The 14,555-nt window shown below is 41.6% G+C and overlaps 1 protein-coding gene across 2 annotated transcripts in view; it reads left to right on the forward strand.

Annotated features, from left to right (window-relative positions):
- Positions 1 to 4,904: 4,904 nt before the first annotated feature.
- The window catches only part of fam49al (family with sequence similarity 49 member A, like), a 39,010-nt gene continuing 29,359 nt past the window's right edge, over positions 4,905 to 14,555 (forward strand). Inside the window, exon 1 of one of the 2 annotated variants that reach the window (XM_031740146.2) lies at positions 4,905 to 5,341. The gene's annotated coding sequence lies outside the window, so the exon portion shown is untranslated. The remainder of the gene's footprint in view (positions 5,342 to 14,555) is intronic. The other variant, XM_031740143.2, reaches the window with a different exon arrangement.

Raw genomic sequence — 14,555 nt, forward strand, 5'->3', positions numbered from 1 at the left:
TCTTTTTTTTCCTGCAAAAACTGAGAAGTAAATGCTGATGTCTTCACAGTATTCTAATTTTTTAAAATCCTGTTTTTGTGGGTTTTATGAGCTGGAAGCCCAAATTATGTACAAATAAACAACTAAGTACTTGAAATCGTTTAAGTTGTGGGCCCTGAATCTATAATCTATGAAAGTTTAATGAATGGAATTATGGAAATAAATCAACTTTTCCATGATATTCTAATGTTTTGGAAAGGGTCTGTATAGATGATATAAATGTCTTTTTTACAGTATTGTCCAAAAATCCTGCAACACACCTCATTGCTTTATATTTTGCTTGGAAAAAAATGGAGAAATGGGTGCAAACATACAGGGAAATACAGTATACAAGAGAAAAATGAGAGCCACTCTTCCACTGAGACCTTTCTGGTGAGGCCTTGGTGAGCAGTAGATGACAAACTGAAGGACCAGATGCATCTCTCAGATCTTTTGTCAGGTCTTTGCTTTTTTCCCTTCTTGTTTCTTACAGACACGACTTTCTGACACTGTTCATTGTTCTGCTGTAGTTTCAGGCCTGTCACATTTGGCTTCCCCTTGTCCAGTTTAATCAAATCTTTGAGGACACACTGCACACCATGTTGAAATATTCCACATTTTAAGTTAAGAGCTCTTTGAGAATCACTTTGTTGATGCTAAAATACTGTTTTACTTCTGTCAAACTGTGTTATCTGTGATGTTTTTCATAGATTCAACTAAAGAAATGGGACAAATGATGAATTGCTGCTGTGTGAAAGTGCCTAAAGATACACTTTCAGATTGGTTTAGCAATGATACAACAATGGCTCATCCATTGAGTTATGACCCCTTTTTGCTTGACTGAATAGGTCAGTGTTAAATGGCTTAACAAAAAACAAAACAAAAAAACATTCTTCTGAAAATGGTCAGATAGAAAGATGAAGCTTATGGCTAACAAACTGCTGCTCTAGCCCTGTTTAAAAAATATACTAGAAAGTCTGGCTAGTGTGCTTCTGTTCCTGGTCCCAAGCCCAGATCAATGGAACAGCTGCACCAGGAAAGGCAACTGGGAATTGTAAAACCAGTATCAAACAGCAGATCTATTTAATGTGGCTTTCTTGTGGGAAATAACAGAGGAGCTGAAAGTACCTCATGTATACTCTTAAGATGTATTTTAGCTCTACAATGAAGAGAAAATTCACCAGAAATGATTTTATTTTTGAAATTAGGTTGAACTCAAGACATTGAAACAGCCTGAAAAAAAATAAAATTATATTTATATATATACATCTCTCTCTCTCTCTCTCTCTCTCTCTCTCCATAGATATATATTTTTTATTTTTTTTTTTTTAACCTTTCAACGAACTTCAGACATAAAGGGACAACTTTTATATGTCATGATAGACCGAGCCGATGAAGCCCAGAAAACAACCTCTGTAGATGTCTAATGCTTGGTGACAACATTTTTTGGGGCCTGCTAACCTTCATATCTGAGATGCCTATGCAATACTATATATGATGTTATAAATGTGTGAATGTATTGTGAAAGGGAAGGTGTGCAAGCTGCAAGCTGCCAGCTCTTAAGTGTGTTTAAGTAATGATGGAGATTATTTGCAAATGTGAAAGTAGAATTCAGAAGAAGACCAGGCAGAACCACATAACAGGAAGACCCCCTGTGTACTTGTTAGAGGTTAAACTCTGGTTTACATTTAGGCATGCAGAGGTGTGAGGAGTACAGCTTTGGTGTATCTTTACTGGACTGACTCACAAAGATCCTTTCCTATCAATAATGTACAAAACATTAAAGGTATTTGAAAATGTGCAGAAAGACAGTGCTCATTTGCTATGTTATGTTATTTGCTACTCTCTTTGCTATGCTAGAAGATGGTATTATTAGCTACTACCATGCTAGCATGCTACTTAAGATGAAAGAAATGATCACACAGATAGCGGTGCTGCGTAGACCTCCATCAGAAATGAGTGAGGCAAGTTTTTTTTATAGTTACCTCAAATGTCAAATGCTATTTTGACACCTTCTGTCTGACTGGCCAAGTCAAAGTTTGGCTCACATTTATACGGTTTCGCTTCAGTGTTTGCTTTAACCTCTTCCATGCTTGGGGCACCTGTAACAGATACAATGCGTGCAGTCCCATTTTTTTAAGGTTGCCAATTCTGTCACATAGGTCACCTACAATACGAGCAAGGTAAGGTCTATTTTTAATACCGACACAACAACACATTGTAAAACTGTCATCAAGGTTCAAGTGGTCTACATAAGTTACACATCAGAAAAACAAGTTAACAGCGTCAATATTATTAGCCCCCTGAAAAATGGATCTTTTTATTGAGCCATAGCACAAGCCACTGCTGTGTAGTGATGTGCTTTAATTTTGTAATGCTCAAAACTTTTAAAAGTTAAAAGCAAGGGTTATCTTCCAATTTACACACAGTATAAAGCTTCAGCACATGGTTTGAGCTGTCACTAGAGAAAGCATCATGTCAAAAACAAATAAATCAGTTTAGAATTGAGAAAAAGAATAATTGATGCTTACAAATGCAGAGATGGATATAAGAAAGTTATCTAAGCGTTTCCAAGTGTCAAGAACTGGAGTAAAAATATCATTAAGAAATCAAACAGAGCCACGCTGTGGAGAACACGCCTGGCAGAGGAAGGAACTGGAAGGCTTAATACACCCAGTAAAGAAAACTAGTTAGAGATGTGCCTAAAAAACTCAGAACAACTGCCAAGACCGTATAAAAACAACCTAACCAAGTCAGTAGTCTGAAAGAAGCAAATCACTGGAACCATACACAAGAATGGACTGTGAGGTTGCAGAACAAGAAAAACCCCACTTTTACAGAAGAGACACCTTCAAGTCAGACTGAAGTATGCTAAATAAAACCCAGAGAATGATTATGCAATACTGGAATACACTTGAAGTGCGTCGTTTGATCAGATGACTTCAGAGCCACAGAGTGCTGCTTATGTTTGGAGAAAGAAGGCGGACAACCCAAAGAACACCGTCCCCACAGTGAAACACGGTGGTGGGAGTATTATGTTGTGGGGACGCTTCAGAGTTTCTGAAAAGGGAATCTCATGGAAAGAAGGATATGTGAAGATTTCCAAAGGAAACATCAAGCAGTCTGCAGCAAAACTGGTGCAGGGTCATCGCTTTGTCTTCCAACGTGATGACCCAAAACATACATCGCTTTTCCAAGACCAAATAGAACATTATTGATGGGCCTGCACAAAGTCCATGACTTGAATCATTAAAAATCTGTGGGATGAACTGAAGACTAAGGTCAATTCCAGAAGACCATCTTATCTGGAGGAGCTTGAGATATTCGCCAAAGAAGAATGGGCTGGAATTTTGAGACTTGTTAAAAACTACAACAAACAACTGCAGGACGTTATCCAGCTAAAAGGATGCACAACTGACTGTTAGCATCAGGGCGGCTAATAATTCTGACCCTGGTAGTTTTTGTTTATTTGTGACATTATTTTCCTTCTGTGTGAAAAAAATCAGGATGTTTGGAAAAGCTGTGTTAAAAATTACTTGTTCTGTTTAACAGGTCTTGGAAAATCCATGGTGAGGCTAATAAATATGTCCTCATCTGTATATACTAGGACCTAAAATTGTTCATTTTAGCCTCATATAAACTGTTACTGACTTTTTTTCAGGTCAAAAAGCGAAATGCTAGCCTGAGACTTAAGGGGTTGTTTTTTTTCATGATTTTCAAAAGGGCTGCCAAATGGTTCATGACCAGTCCAGGGTGTACTTCGCCATTCGCTGGCATAGACTTCAGTTCCCCTGTGACCCTGAATTGGATAAGCAGAAGAAAATGGATGGATGGATGGATGGGTGGGCTTTCAAAAGGAGTGAATAAACTCATTATGAAGCACTTTTGTAGTCCGATAGTATGCGAGTGTAAGCTTCTCATACTCAGAGAACAAGTGTCCTTATATGACCCATGAGGCTTTTAACTGCAGCCATGGTCAGAACATCAATAATGGCTACTGGTCAAGTCAGATTCCCTCACATAACCTGACTGTAAGAGGGCAGCAGGTCATTGTAGCCTCACTCTGCATCGCAGCATTATGCCTTTAAACTTTTGTACAGAAAAAACTGAATAAAACAAACAAAAAAAGGGGCATGCCACAAGCACTGATCTGGGTACAAGACCACCAGATAATAGGCATTCTCTCCCCTCTCACACACACACCCACACCGACAAGCACACTGAGTGACAATTTAGCCACGGCTCATTTAACCTCGCCCTTTCATACAGGCTGTGACCCCGAAGTAAGGGTCCCTACTGGGAGTTTTCACCAGGCCAAATTCTTGCTGAAGGACGAGCACACAGAGGAAAGTGACGACGCACACAGTCAACCACATACTTAGTAGGCGTTCTAGTGAAAGAGGTGCCCATGAAGTTTCATAAATAGGAGCTCATTCTGTTCACACTTAAACTGTACACTTCGGCCTAGCTGTAAATAAATACACCCTCGTGCTCCCGCTACCCATAACCACAAATAATGCGAATTTCCTTCCCTTTCTGCAACGCGGCGGCGAGTGATGCTCAGCAGTCACCCACACAGTTTGCAAAAAATACCCCCGATGCACATCCCTGCTCATCGCAGTGCATTTTCTCACCATGCGGACAGAAAAAGTCACTCTGCCACTAGAACAATGTCAAACACAATGCAACTCTGCACTCTCTGTGTGTCACACACACACACACACACAGCAGTGCCCCCTCCTCTTGTTGCCAGCAGGCTAGTGGGAGATGTTAGTCAAAGGGGGAGGGGGTGTTGTGAGGATATGCTGAGTGTGAGTGTAGTGGGGGTCTTTGTGAGCGACAGAGGTAGGAGGGAGAAGGGCAGAGGGAGGGGGACATAGCGTTCTATTTCTCATAGACCAGCAGCTGCTGTCTATAGTGGAGAGAGAGAGAGAGAGAGGAAGAGGGAGGGCTGTGTGGCGTGAGGCAGTGCGTGTGCTCAGTGTTTAGGTGAATCCACAACCCTCTGGCTCACGAGGATAAAGGATCCACACACAGAAAACGAGAGGGAGAGAGAGAGAGAGAGAGAGAGAGAGAGAGAGAGAGGGAGAGAAAAGCAGCGCGGGGACTTTGTCTTCTTCTTCCTCTTCTGGCATCCTCTGCGCTCTTTCTCCTCGCTTCATTTTCCCGCAAGCCGACAGCGGTTGTTTTTGCTTCTTTTCTCCCTCCCTCCTCATCCTTCCCTTTTGTTCTCTGCATCCATCTCCGTTTCACCTCGGTCCAGCAGAGGAGGCAGGAAGAGCATAGTCAGAGGCATCATCCTCCCCTCCAGCACGCCGAGCCGGTAAGCTGAGCTCTTTTTTTTTTTTCCCCTCTCCCTTCGTTTCACCTCTCACCATCGTTCCGTCCACTCAGCACTGACAGCAGGAAGGGGATCGGATAGTCCCACCCTTCACCTTAAAGAGAGGCTGGAGAAGGAGGATGGAGGAGGCATGTGGGTCAAGTTCTGGAGTGAGGCTAGTGGGTGACTTGGGTGGTTAGTTTTAGCAGGGTAGATGGACCGGATGGGAAAGACTAGCCTGGGTCAGAACCCCCTGTGGAGTAAGGCGGGAGGAAGGGAGCATGTGGGGCTGGTCAACTGGGACTTGTCCTCTTTCACTGCAGTGCTTAGCCAGAGCGCCACAGTCACGGCCACAGTCACATTCAAATCTCCACACACACACACACACCATCAAGAATCTGCTCTGCATGTTGGAAACCATCAGGAGAGCTCATGTGTGCAAATTTCCAGTGAAGGATGGTGGCTCGGTCGTAGGACATATGTGACCTAGAACCATCGCAGCACATGCATCGTATATTACACTGATACTGTGGGAACAATGTGGATAAATTGCCAGGCATGGCCTCTCGCACATTGAGATCCATTCACCGCACACGCGTTATATCATCTAATTGTCGACGCGTACAAAAGGTGCCTGGCTTTACGCAGCGAGATGAGGTGTTTGAGGTTCAAGCTCAGGCCGGTCATTTCTGCATACAGACCTGCTAAAAACAATAGCCCCAGAATTGCAACACTGATCAGAAGGGGTGGGTGCATGCGACTGGAGTGGATAACAGGGAGGAGGGAAGGAAAGGATGGAGGGAGGGAAAAAAACTGAATGGAAAGATGAATGAATGAGGGCTAAGGATGTTTGGTCTTTTCAAATGTAGGAAAAAAACTGGTGGATGGGAAAGGTGTGCATTTGGAGCAGAAAGAGTGAAGCTACCATGTGACTCTGCAGGTCTTCTTTGTGTGTGTGTGTGTGTGTGTGTGTGTGTGTGTGTGGGAGGGGTGATGTGTGGATGGACAGATGCATTTGAAGCAAGGTAGAAAGAGAAAGCATGTGTGTAAGAGTGGACTGACATGAAAGGTGTATAATTCCAAGTATGAGGCTGAATCTATGCCTGCTGCAGTCGCTAGGAAGGTGGTTATGATTATGATAATGAATGACTCACTGTAATTTAAGTTTGCATGCGTAAATTGGTTTACATACCAATGTATGTATACCAATTATACAAATGATACACATGAATGCATATGTGTGCATGGCCAGTCTTCGATAATATATCTATATGTAGGCCTTTGTTATACTGTGCAGGTGCATGCATACATATTTGAAAGTATGACATGTACAATATGTGATATATTTATTAACAATTATTACAATTATCACTGTAGCACATGTAGTGACTGAGGTAAAACTGCATAAACAAATATATTTAACTAAAACATGACTTTAACATTAGACAAATAACTGCTCAATGCGAATCAGTTTATTTATATCTATATATAAAGCATACCAATGTGTTAATCAAATTGTCTGTCTGTGTGTGTGTGCGCGTGTTTGTGTGTGTGTGTGTGTGTGTGCGTGCATGCAGGATTTTTCAGTTTGAGGTGGAATGGTGGCTGCTATGGTATTTACTCCACTGTTGCTAGGACACTCCCTTTGAACATTTTAACAGAGCCTTTTCATTGGCCCGCCACGATGATGCAAGAATCCCTCACCCCAAATCTTTCCTGAGCGCCCATAGAAACATGCCCGTCTGCATTTCCCCCCCTGCTCTCCTCTCGCTCCTTCTCTGTCACTCTTTTGTCTCACCCCCCCACTTTCCCCCATATCTCTCCCCCCTTCTCTCCCATATCTTTTTCTATCTGTCTTCTTTTCTCTTCTTCATTATTGCTTCATTTATTAATTCCTTGCTCTCAGTAAGTCACTCCTTCCATCAGTCTTCATCGGCTCGCCACTTTCTGTCACTTCCTTCTCTCTCATCCAGTCAAAATGCTCGCTGCAAAATGGTGTTGACAGTGTGCGGCGGTGGCTTCCAGCGCTGCACGATCACTCTCTCCTGCTGTCTTGCGGAGGATTAGCACCGTGTGTGTGTGTGTGTGTGTGTCTCACACTGTCCTGTTTCGTTTGTCCATGCGAGGTGAGGCATCATCAGGCTGTTTTCCATGTGTCAGGATTATCAGCCTCGACAAGGCAGAAGACAGGAATAGGGGCTTGGGTGTCACGGCGGAGGAGGTTCTCGTAATAGACATCACCTTATCTACTTTTGTCCTTTCTCCTCCACAATATGTGCAGTTATTGGTGTTCACCTTATCACTGCAATAACCCCAAGTTAACAGCCATACATTATTTCCTGTCATGTATTTGACACTGTGGAGGTGTGCAACCTTAACAGCTCCAGTCTGTTGTTTAGCACATGTTAAGGGAGTGGGGGTAGAAGATTAGGGTATTTAAGGTTAGGAGGAAGGAAAAAGGGGAAAGTACGAGTAATTGTAGTCTTGTTTTCTGATCTTCTCACTTTTGTAAAGTGTGAACAGAGTTCCCGCCTGAAAGAGTGTTTTGTCAAAACATTTTAGCACAGAATAGTGGCTAGTAGGCTAGAAGTAGCCTAGCCTAAAACAAGTGAAAGTCAGGAAAGTTAGTGATTACATCTCAAACAAGCACTCTCTTATTTTGTAAGGTGTCTTCTCACAAACATGTGTTTTATTTGTAGCTGTAAACTTCGAGAACTCAATGCTAGTACTAGCTAGTTAGCTAGCAAGCTTCCCAGAGACCAAGAAGCTCTCATAATAAATCGTCCAAGGGAGCAGTATTAAAAAAAGTTTTGTCCAGTGTTGATAGTTGTCTACTTCATAACAACTGTACTGGCTGAAACTGGGGGCTCACCACTCTGATTGACAGGTTTATGACATAGGCTACTATAGCATATAATTAAAATAGCTTAACTGGACCTTGCTGCTGTCTATGTGTGTTGGAGCCTTTTTAATGAAATTATCAGACATATGATAAGGTCTGCAATGAATTTTGCACTAAAATCCCTATTTTAGTCACCGTGTTTGTCCAAATATACTTCTGCTTCGGAAAAGCTAACATGGTGGCAGTCAAAATGCTAATGTTGGGGCTTAAAAATGCCATTGACATCTGGCTACGTCTATCTTCTAGCTGACATCTTCTGTATGTTTGTGGCATTGGAGTTTGGAGTTTATGCATATTAGTGTTGTCTTCAGTGTAGTATTAGCTGTGGCTGCAAAATGCAGCAGCTAGCGTTTCAGTGACAGTCAAACTCTGAAACTGTCACTTCTAATAAATGGACCAGTTGACATATTCAGTTTGACTACAAGACTCTGTTGAACTTCGTGCAGTATGAAAGGAAGTACATGACATACATATTGTACTACATGTAAGTTTATTAAGACAGCTATCCAAATCAAGTCACTGTGAATTTTTTGCTCATCCTCCCATGATGCTTTGATGGAAATGGTTCTTGTCGAAGCCCAGCTTGAAGCCCAGAATTAAACACTTGCCCCACCAGTGCCTTTGGAAAGTACAACAGTGATCCAAAAGTATATTTTGGCTTTCTTTTCGTTTTAAAGCATAGCCTTCTACGACCTCACAAACACGCAAAAGTACAACCATTCTCAGTCAATCCTTTTACTAAAATACACCATCATCCATATGTTTGCCCATGTGGCCACACAAGCTTTCTCAAAATGTGTGACAGCCCACACTTTATCTTACCACTTCTAATCTATTTGACTTCCCCGCCCATCTGTCCAACAGCAACATCTGTCACTTCAACATCTGTCACTTGAGCTCTCACGCTTGCTTTTGATGTCTTCTTTTGTTATCATTTGAGTTCAGAGGTCAGGCCAGACTGGTGTCATAGACAGAGCTGAAATAATTGGGGAATTTGAGATTTGAACTGTCTCTAGCCGCTAATCCTGTAGTATTTAATCCAGTATTGTCAGGAATTATGGATTACTTCCTGCGAGCAGAGATGATCCTGTTAAACGGGCATTGGGTGGAGGAACAGAGGGTGTGGGACGAGAGGGTGGGTGCAGGCGTAGGATGCTAGAGGGCAGTATGAAAGAAGAGCGTTTACTAAATCCAGCATTAGTCAGAAAACTCTTGTGAGATAAAAGACAAAATGTAAATACCACCATTATTAATTCAGTCTTAAAGTCTTAGGACTCTTAAAAAGTAGCTTGACAAACTGGAACATTTGCATATTTCCCTTTCTTGCTGAGAGTAATTTGTAAAGATAGACAACACTTTTATGTTTGTATTAGAGTAAAGTCAGATTCAGGGTCTTGGTCTGGATTCACGCCTAAGACAGGGATTATGTGAATTTAAACAATACAGAGGCTACACTTTGACACCGTCCTACAAAAAGTCAGCACAGATTATGCTTAGGTTGAATTCGTCCAAAAGTGAGCTCGAACAGGAAAGAGAGCCACAGCAAACATCACCACAAAGAGAAGCAAGTGAAAAAAACAAACCAACCCCAAAACCCATCAAAGATTTAAAAAGGCACAGACGAGAAATACAAACAGTGGCTGCTGTGGGCAGTTATAAATGTTTTCAACACTCCACTGCAAAGAAGATTTTTGTCTATCATGATTTCTAGCATCTCTGTGGCTAAGCTAGCAGACCACCAACAGCACAAACATCAACACAAGCAGCCGTTGGGCCTGCAAAGCTCCATGTAGCACCTACAGACTATCAAGACACAAGAGACATATAACTGGTGGAAACACTAACATGTGTGCCCACATATAACAAAAACTCCTTACCACTCTCTCTTAAGGTTTCGAATGAATAGGCCTACTAATTAGTTGATTTAATTCGTATTGGTAGTTCTCAGTCATATTCTGCAAAGTCGTTTCCAGAACAGGAAAAAAGATACATTTTGGGTTTTTGAAATCAAAGTCAACTCCAAAGCATCAGCAAACTATTGCTTATTTTTCCGATAACCTTCATATTCAATAAAGTTAGTTTCACTCCATATATTGCTCATGGTTCTCCATGAAAACCAACAAGCCTAAAAAACGTGTCCTCAAAGGACTTGCTGAAGATATCTAACAAGATAAGAAATTTTGATAGTTAAACGAAACCAACGCGTTCAACTTGTTTTAGAGTAATTCAGGTGTTCTTCAGGAATTTTCTCAAGACATTTTGAAACAAACAGGAAAAATTATAAGAACTATAAGGCTCATTACGGGGTACAAAATCTAGACTAACAAGTTATCAAAAGGACTAATGTAACACGTCCTGAATTCATCCGCTGAATCAGTAAAAAACTAGATTCAGGAGCCAGTGAGATTTAATTCTTTGTGACTAGGGAGCCGGGATCTGATAAGTCATCGATATTGCTTTATTCTCAATGCTGGATTGCAGTTGTGAAAACTGCTGAGAAGTCTTATTAAACTCTGTTATCATCCTTGTTATGGGTGTTCTGCTGAAACTCTTTGAAATGTGTGCTGTTAAATCCGGGAAGACACAGAGACGAGCCGCAGTGAATCCTCTCCAGCTTCTAACTTCGACATGACTTGGCTTGTCAAACTCGTTTTCTTCCGTGGTAGTGAAAGATGATGTAATCAGATTACTTTAGTTACGCTCACCGTGGGCTTACAATAACATTGTGGCCTGTTGTCTGTTGATGAGAACAATAAGCCTCCACTAACACCAACAAAAAGTCCAATTGCTCACCCTCTGGTCATATTTAAGGTCAATAAATGAAAGGTGAAATCAATTTATGCTGGTGGGAGGCTAAAGAGAGCAGAGCGAGAGGAGAGGAAGCAATACTGTGTTGCAATTAGTGTGTAAAAAGTGAAAAGACAAGTTATGTACCCTGCAATGGCTCTAACTTCCTTTATAAGGTCTGCTATAAGGCTATATCCTAATGTCTGGTTAGAGGCTAAAGGTAAATATACTTACTGTCGAGTGGAACACTTTCCCTGTGAGAGAAGAATGACTCAGTGATTGTGTATTTACTTAAGCAGCCATTATGCGCAGCGTAATCGAGCATGTCTTTGATCGTTGCTTAAACCTCATCCCTTCGTTTACTCTTTCTTAATTGTTAGCATGTAGCCTACAGCTAGAAAGCAAATGATGCTACTTCCAAAACCAAAAGACCTTTTCAGTAACAAACTACATTGCATTTACCTACAGTTTAGGAATCCTTAGTGAAACTACACTGGAATTTCGGCTAACTTTAGGAGCTCTTTCCACGCAAAGTTTACACTTCAGCAATGAGACAAGACACCATTACATTGCCACATCCGGCAATAACTTACTCTCAAAGACTTACAGTTTATAGGATTAAAAATAATATAATTTTAAAAATACAACAACATTAAAACTTGTGCAATATTGCCTCGGTTTACCTTGTACTGGCAAAACAGCTCTAGATCCATCTAGGCATGGATGTGGGGCCTCTGGGATGTACTAGGATGTAGGCAGCTGGACCCGAAGGTGGTACTGGAATTTGGAGGCCCAGTGAGTGTCCTGGACTCTCTATTGTGTTCCTCAGGCCATAGGATAGTGTTTGCATTGTGGTGTAGAGCATTGGAAAGGCTCTACCATGACAGGGTCAATGGGTGGAGTCTGACCTAGTCCCAACAAAGCTTAAAATCCAGCTGCACTCAAGGTTCAAACCCCCATGGGAGAGTTTGGACTTCCTTAGTTTTTTCCAGAAAAAAGAAAGCATTTTCAAACCACGATTAACATTCTGAAAATTTTAACCCAACCCGTGACCTATCCCTAACCCGAGTACTACTGTTTCATAAAACCAGTGAAAACTGAAGAAGAAGAAGAAAAAAAATCCAGCTAAGTCTTGAAATACACAGGACTTGAATTCCAGTCCCCTGGGTGAGTGTCCATAACTTTTGCTGCTACCTGAGATCCAGAATCTGGCAGTATGTCATGAAAGTAGACTTGACATAGACTAAACATGCCACTCATGATGAAAAACAATGTTGAACGTTAAGTAAATATTAGCAATGCCAGAAATTCATGCAAAACTTTTGCATATCAACAACATCGTTTTCTATTAATAAGGGAGTGTTTACACCTCAATGCTGGGCGGTGGACCTGCCAGAAGATTGGGGCGGTATGCTTGGTGGCCCAACACACAAGGCAAGATACAGCTTTGATTAGCAGGCGGCATGAGCTAAGCTGGCTGTGACTACTTTTGGTTATGTGCAGCACATTTCTGTTTCTTTTAATGCAGTTTTCACTCAGTTGATGATACTGTGTAGCCTCTGTTATCACTGTAAAGCTGGACAGGTGGGCAACAGTAACTATGGCAGATCTTAGTAAATGTCACAGCTGCTTGTGTGTGTGTGTGTGTGTGTGTGTGTGTGTGTGTGTGTGTGTGTGTGTGTGTGTGTGTGCGTGTGTGTGCCTGCCCTTCCATGGGCAAACTAAGATGCTGGCAGCCATACTTTTATACTGTGTTTGATCAGGCTTGTGAGATTGTACACAGAAACTCTTCCCCCCCTCCCTCACTGTGCACATAGACACTGAGATATCCTCACTAATTAGTTTAGCAAGGATTTGTACGACTGTATATATCACTCTTTTTTAAACTACATCAAACAGCACTGAAAGAAGCTTTTAAGTCCAAAATAAATCACCGGACAGAAATAAACCAGGAAAACAGCCAAGAGCTCAAACTTTCACACCAGGGATCCACCAACATGTCCCAAATGTGCTTTCTTTTTTGTCTGTTCTTATCTTTTTCCATCAGTTTCTCTTTTTTTTCCATTCTTTGTGTCAGCTTGAGCCCATACCTCAGACTGCAGCCAGTCTCCTACATTTGAGAGCCTCTGCCCCTCCCAGTGGGATGGGGAACGGTGAAACACTGCATCCTCTGCCATGTGAGACACACTGCAGCACGGTGTGCACAGCAGAGGTGTCAAGGTCTGCTGGCAGACTTTGATGCTAAATATAGATTGGCTCTGTGTACATAAAGGTCAAACTGGGGTTAGAGGTCACCTTGTTCATTTATTCTCTGTGGTGATGTTCCAGTGGAGTGAGACACATAATGTCTCCCAATTCCAAGCATCATTATTACTGTCAGTTTACCATCAGCACGAGCTCTGGCCTCTTCTCACTCTCCTTCTTGGTCTCTGCATTATGCAGTCTGACATCAAGGTGCATTCATGTTAGCTGTTTTTTAGCAATAAGTGATGCATTTGCTACACTAATGTCATTTTCAGTTAACAGAGAATTTATATTTATAGAGAATTTATATCCAGATTTAAAGCCTGCTTAAGGGCTCTGTGTAGTTTAGACTGGAGTTTAAGGAGCTTTTGTTTGTAAAGTTTCATTTTCAGGTACGTGCACTGCTCCTTCCACCTGCTTTATGTTTGCTGCCATTTGTAGCAATTTTTCTTTCACTATTTTTATGCACTTGCACAGGAGGATGACGCTCCCATTTTTAGGCACCTCTAATGGGCTCAGTCGCTTTTGCAAACGCAGCACAACTGCCAGTAGACACCAGATCCGCTGGAATCTGCTTTGCTGTTTTGTGCTAAGGAAAAATTGGGCAAGATCTGCATCCGTGGAAATCACTTACCCGGAACTAAACATCAAAGATGACGCTGAACTCTTCTCTAATTTCCTCTTCTTAAGCAAACTGTGCAAAATTGTGCAATCAGAAGCATTTTATTAGGCATGCAGACTTCATTAAATTTACTGTACTCTGTCAATTTCTCAGTATTTATTTGTTATTAGGGCATCCTGCTGTCCATGCCATAGCTTCTGTTTGATGAAGGTGAATAAGACAATAGATACTGCTTATATACTGGAGCTGGATCACAACTAGAGAGTTTGGATTTTGAGGCTCAAGATAAGGAAGAGTTTTGGTGCACGAATGCTACGCGAAAAGAATTATTGTTAAGGAACAGAACAGTAGCTAGTGGGTGCAGGCAAAGAGAGAAGTGGACTAAAATATACAGCCAGACGTGGAATGAGTGGAATGAAAGAGTGAAGGAGAGTTGAAGGGGAGGGGAGTATCACAAGACAGCGAGACTCCAGGGACTTGACTTCAAACTGCCTTTACGTACCGTTTTATAGTAGACCTCGTCCTTGTGACATTGACTCTCTGTGTTTTACACACACTGTGTCTCTCGCTGCCTCTCTCACTTAAATCCCCTGACTTGACTACACAAGTCAACAATGATAAAGAAATTATACAAAAACAAAAGAAATATTTAAAAAGAGTTA

The sequence above is a fragment of the Oreochromis aureus genome, linkage group 22 (genome assembly GCF_013358895.1).
Source record: "Oreochromis aureus strain Israel breed Guangdong linkage group 22, ZZ_aureus, whole genome shotgun sequence".
NCBI lineage: Eukaryota > Metazoa > Chordata > Actinopteri > Cichliformes > Cichlidae > Oreochromis > Oreochromis aureus.